We start from the raw sequence: 6,191 nt of genomic DNA, 5'->3' as shown, positions 1-6,191 counted from the left end.
TAGCCTCCTCAGACAGATCTCCTAGCGGTGCCCCGCTCTAGGCCCCGCCCCTCCCCGGACCAGCAGCTCCCTCCTCAGACTGCGCCCCCTCCTTGCGGGGACTTCTCACCGCAAGAGGCCCCGCCCCCTCGGACACGCCTCCCTTCATTTTCCGCACTTGAGACTTCCCCTCCCTCAGGCCACCTCTTATCCTCCCAATACGAGGCCCGCCCCCCCGGGACCGCCCCCTTTCGCCTCACCACATGAGGCCCCGCCCCTCGAACCACGCCTCCTTTATTATCTCCACACGGGGCTCCGCCCCTCCTCAGACTTTCCCGGTCCGACGAAGACGTTGGAATCGTTGGTGGCGGTGGCTGTGTGTCCCCCGCCTGGGGAATGAAGAGCGATCCCGGGTGAGAGATCAAAGAAGGCCTCGGCCTAGGGTGGCGAGAAGAGCCCCCTCCCTTCTCCCGGCCCAGCGGAAGGCGCTCGTCCTTCCACCTCTGACTGAGCCGCAGGTGCCAACCTGGGACCTGGAAGACCCCTGCCCTCGTCTCGGAGACCTCCGCAATAGGGGACCCCTCTCCTTTTTGGGGGGAGGAAAGTGAGGCCCAGGGGACTTGACCTCCCTGAGCCTCAGTTTACGCCAGTAAAATAGGAGGGGTTGGGGGGGATAGGTGTGACTCTAGATGGCCTCCGAGGGCTCGCCCAGCCCTAGATCCAAGTCCCCTGACCCCATCCCGGGCTGCCCAAGACGCGATCCAATCGGTGTCAGTCAAGGCTGTGCTGGTTTTGCCCCAGGTCAGTGTAGCTGGAGTGCAGAGAGGCAGAAGTGACCAGGTCCTCTGGCAGGGACCCCCAGGGCTTGGGGGAGCGCTCTCTGTCGAGGAGTAGTAACCGGGATGCCCCGGCAGCACGGAGTGCCCTGCAAGGCTACACCGACTTGGATCTGTCTGTGATGGTACGAGTCCTGGCCAGCTCCACCACGTACGCTGCTTACCTGCTTACTGACTGCTTCAGGGCAGCGGTCTGCCTCTAACCAGCCTCCCAGTAAGTAGGCGTTGGTATCCTTCCTCCTTCCTCTGTAAAGAGCATCCCTGGGGGATGTCTTGACTTGCAGTGAATTGGATTTAAGTGAGACTGAGCTGCGAAAAGTTGTCAACCTCTCTCTCTGCTCCAGAGTCACTGAGGTCCTGTGCCAAGACAAAAGTCAAGATGATTGGCTATGGGTCGGGGTGCAGTGGGTGACCTTGGCCTTTCTAAATTAAGGGCTTTCCCAGGTCTCAGTTTGCTTGAGGCAAAGCCCATTCAATGACTAAGGGCTAGGGAAGAATGGGGAGGGAGGGGTTGGATAAGTGCAACTGGGTACCAAAAGGCACTTAAGCTTTTAGTGCTCTAAGCCTGAGGGGTCAAATTTACCTGAACCAGATTAAAATATTAATTTGCAGTTTTCTAAGTCAATATGCCTCTTGCAAGATCTATTTCTGTGTGAGTTTGGCTCCATTGGACCACTCTCTAAAACTATAAATTGTAGAGATCCAACTTGCATTGTACTGGAGGGAATTTCCTCATGCTGAAAGGTCCCTCTGCTGATGAATTCAACTTCCTATTCTACAGAGGGGACAGTAGGAGGATCCTAATAAATGCTTTTTGATTGAGATTAAGTTATTCAACTTATTAAGTGCCAGGTATTGTCCTGAGCTTAGGAAAAAGAAGAATGATCTTTGCCCTGAGGAAGTCAAGCGTAGATTCTCCTAAGAAAAATAAAGAGTACACAGTTGAGTCAATACACAGTATATAGATGAAGCTACTTTTGAAGAGTGAGAGGAACACAGCAAGTGATTCTGATGTAAAATATTACCTTCCTTGGGGCATAGTATTTAACCAAATCCAGGCCAGCTGGTGGTACAGTGGATAGAGCACCAGGCCTGGAGACAGACAGACTCATTTTAGTGAGTTCAAATCTGACTTTAGACACTTTCTAGCAATGTGACCCTGGGCAAGTCACTTCACCCTGTTTGCCTCAGTTCCTCATCTGTAAAATGAACTGGAGAAGCAAATAGCAAACCACTCCAGGATCTCTGCCAAGAAGACCCCAAATGGGGTCATAAAGAGTCACACAACTGAACCACAAAATTTAGCCGAATGAATGGTAATCTTGCTGTGCTGAGCTCTGAAGAGACTGCAGGAAAACTGCCAATTTGGAGTTAGGCAGACCCCCACTCTGTCACTGTGTGACCATAGGAAAATTATTTAACCTCTCTGGGGCCCAGTTTGCCCATTTTAATGTAGTTTTACTGGCTGACCTCTAAGGTCCAGCTCAGTTCTAAGTCTATAACCTAATGTCTACATACTTGCCCATCTTGCTACAGTTTGTTTTTCCTAAGTATTTTAGTATATTCATTAACTTTGATAATCCCCACTGTCTAGCATTATGTATTGTACCTAATAGGTGCTTCCTTCTCAGTCTCCTTAGCAGGTTCCTAAGTGCTCCATCCTCTCAGGCTGGGTGTATCTGAAGCCCCTATTGGTCTTCTCTCTCTATGGCCTCTCAATGATTGTCCTCATCAGCTTCCATGGGTAGAATTATCCTTTTTATACAGATGACTCCTAGCTCTATATACTCCTAATTTCTTTGCTGCATTCTAGTCCCCATATGACCAACTGATTTCCTTTTGGTTGTTTTCCATCATAGATAAATTTAATGGTCACAACAGCCCATTATCATTCCCCCAAGACATAACCCCCTCTTCCCTGTTTATTTTGAGGTCAGCACCATTCTTCTGGTTTCCCAAGTTCATATTCACTATCTTCCATCCCCCAAATTCCCAGGCTCAACTCTTCACTTTCTCCCATCCCCCACATCTCATTAGTTGCCAATCCTTGTCACTTCTTCCTCCATACAATTTTTTCATTCATCAGTTTTGAATCACTTTGGATCTTAAAGCACCCAGTGGTTTCCTGAAGGCAATCCAGTGAATCTTCTATTTTTTATTCACTTCTGGGCTCCTGTTATTGTCCATACAAAGTATTTGTCCAATATACATGTAACCTTGGCTCTATGCGACTGTCTTTCCAACTGCATATCTTGGTCTGAACAAATAGACCTTTATCCACTTGATTTTACATATGTATATATATATATATATACATATATATATATGTATATGTAGAATTCAAATGTTTATGCATTATGCATCTAGATTACACAGTGGATAGAACTCTGGGCCTAGAATCAGGAAGACCTGAGTTCAAATCCAACCTCAGAAAAGCTATGTGACCCTGAGAAAGTCACTTAACTTGTTTGCCTGTTTCCTCAACTGTAAAATGAGAATGATGATAACACCTTCCTCCCAGGGATGCTGTGAGGTTAAAATGAGATGATATTTGTAAAGGATTTACAGAACAGTATATAGTGTGTTCGTCTTTCCTTGTGAAAGACCATGCCATCAGAGAAATAATGACATGACTTGCACTTGATTTTGTTTTGAGGGAGGGAGGGCTGTGCAGGTCACCAGCCTCACTTCTCCTCCAGAACCATCTGAATCCAGTGACCACATATTCATCAGGATGACTGGAGATGACCCAGGATGAAGCAATTGGGGTTAAATGACATGCCCAAGGTCACACAGCTAGTGAGTGTCAAGGGTCTGAGATGAGATTTGAACTCAGGTCCTCCTGCACTGGTGCTCTATCCACTGCACCACCTAGTTGCCTCGATGGTACACAGTAGGAGCTTGATAAATGCTTGCTCCCTTCTCTCCTCTCTGACCTCTCTCCCCGACCCCCAACACACACACACACACACACACACACACACACACACACACACACACACACACACACACACACTGTTATTTGCAAGTGGGAACATGTAAAGAACCTTGTCATTTGTAAGAAACTCTTTGGAATTATTTCAGTTCTATTCGCCATGATCTGGGAACACAGTTGACAAGTCTGTTCCCCTGTGCTATGCCTCCTCCTCCATATCCTTAGTGTTTGTTACCTCTGTGTTTTCACTTAGCAGACTGTCCTGTCCAATCTTAACATATGTATGGGGGAAACATTGCTAGATAAGAGCATGGAAGGCTGCTTCTACCAAAACACTGGGTTTTTACATTTGTTCATAGTTATAGGATTATAGAGGGAGACATGGAAGGGACCACAGACAGCACTAGTTCAACCTCTTCCCTTTATAGGTGAAAAATCTGAAGCCCAGCAAGGCTGGCCAAGTTATTTCCACGCAGAGACTTCTCATTTCTTTGCCCTTCTTCTGCTTGCTTCTTAATTTGCTTTTTTGTTGTTTTATGAAGTTATGCTGTTGATAATCCTCCCTCATCTTCCTGCTCAGTGGTTTGCAGAAAAACTTGTACCATAGGCCGCTGCTGGCTGGCTGCCCATGGCCCTGCGTGACAGGGCCTTTCACCATTCCTTACTGGAGGTTCTTGTGGTGCACTTGGTCTCTTCATTGTGGCACCTGTATTACATCAGTTAAATCTCTACAGAGTTAAAGTAGCTCATTTTTATTATGTGCCCTAATGTGGGACATCAATTCTTTTGAAAGTTTAACCCGCAGGTAACATTTAAAGACCTCCTATTAGCTGATAGTTTAAACCCTGTCCTCACTTTTTTTGCTAAAGTCTTGATAAGTCATATTTGACAGTTTTGAAGGACCTCATTTTTGTTACTTTATTATGGTAAGCCTACCTTGGATGAAAGTGTAACCAGCTATTATTATCAGTGTGGCAGTCTCTGTTGGTTTAAGCCCGGCCAGTAGGTGGCACCATAGTTCAAAGAATCCTGGGCCTGGAGTCAGCAAGACTTGTCCCCTAATTCAAATTTGGCTTCAGACATTTACTAGCTGTGTGACCCTGGGCAAGTCACTTCATCCTGTTTGCCTCAGTTTCCTCATCTGCTATATGAATTGGAGAAGGAAATGGCAATCCACTCCAGTATCTCTGCCAAGAAAACCCCAAATGGAGTCACAAAGAGTCAGACATGACTGAAAAACTACTGAACAATCACAAAAAGCTAGGTGGCACATTGGACTGAGTACTTAGACCTGGAGTCAGGAAGACCTGAGTTCAAATCCCAAATCCAGCTGCAGATAACTATCAGCTGTGTGACCCTGAGCAAGTCACTTAACCTCTGTCTGCCTTAGTTCCTTATCTGTGAAATGGGGATAACAATAGCACCTACCTCTCAGGGTTGTTGAAGGATCAAAGATAGTGTCTGTTAAGCCCTTTGGAAACTTTAAAGGTATATATAAATGCTATCTGCTATTATTTTTAGATAGTATTTTAAGTTTTTTATTTGTCAAAATAATTTTTAGATTGTTAGTTAACAGAATACTCAGCCCATATATATATATGTATATACATATACATATATATATATGTATATGTATATGTGTGTGTGTGTGTGTGTGTGTGTGTGTGTGTGTGTGTATAGTGCTGGGTGTGTTCAGGGAGGACCAGTACCTTTGGTGTGATGGTGCCGAGCCCTTTTTGGGGCTCTTTCCACCGTTGGTGTACACCTGTTCCACCCAACTCTCACCTGTGACTCCAAGAAGCTGCAGCACCTGCAGTGGCCACATCCTGGTAAACCGTTTCAGCAGATGGGCCAGATCAGATTGAGGATAACCAAGGGGTCTCAAACCCATTGGTGAGTTAGGGGGGTGTCTACCCCAAGCATGTGAAGATTTCCCCTGGTGGAATGAGCAGATGAGAACCATTTGTTCCAACAACCATGAAGGCAGATGAATCAAGCAATGTGGAGTGCTTTCAGTTTGGTTATACACCAAAGACACCAAGGTCATCCACTGCATTCTGAGTCATCGCCAGTCATCCTGACTCTGTCCTACCACTGGACTATGATGACTCTAGAGGAGAGAGTGAGGCTGATGACTTCGTGTAACTCTGCCTCACTTGAATCCAATTTATGCACGAATCAAAAGACATCACCAATCTGTGATAGAGTATTCCAAGCTGTTATTGGTCTGATCAACCACAGTTGGACACACTGAAAATTCACTTTATCCTGGTAATATCATTTTGGTCCTCTTTGAGAACGAAGGAAAACAACCAACATATACATATATGGATACACACATATATATGTGTGTGTGTGTGTATATATATGTGTGTATGTATATGTGTATATGCATGTCTGTATACATATACTCACATGTGTGTGCGTGTATATGTGTATGT

The 6,191-nt window shown here is 45.8% G+C and overlaps 1 protein-coding gene across 4 annotated transcripts in view; it reads left to right on the top strand.

The window, feature by feature from the left end:
• Window positions 1-311: 311 nt before the first annotated feature.
• Window positions 312-6,191, top strand: part of KYAT3 (kynurenine aminotransferase 3) — a 64,275-nt gene continuing 58,395 nt past the window's right edge. For 3 of the 4 annotated variants that reach the window (XM_072648985.1, XM_072648984.1, XM_072648982.1), the window contains exon 1: window positions 927-1,029. The gene's annotated coding sequence lies outside the window, so the exon portion shown is untranslated. Of the gene's footprint in view, window positions 393-926; window positions 1,030-6,191 lie in introns of those variants that run through there. The other variant, XM_072648983.1, reaches the window with a different exon arrangement.

The sequence above is a fragment of the Notamacropus eugenii genome, chromosome 2, assembly GCF_028372415.1.
Source record: "Notamacropus eugenii isolate mMacEug1 chromosome 2, mMacEug1.pri_v2, whole genome shotgun sequence".
NCBI classification, from domain to species: domain Eukaryota; kingdom Metazoa; phylum Chordata; class Mammalia; order Diprotodontia; family Macropodidae; genus Notamacropus; species Notamacropus eugenii.
Note: the sequence above shows the minus strand (reverse complement) of the source record. Positions and strands in the feature narration are given on the sequence as shown.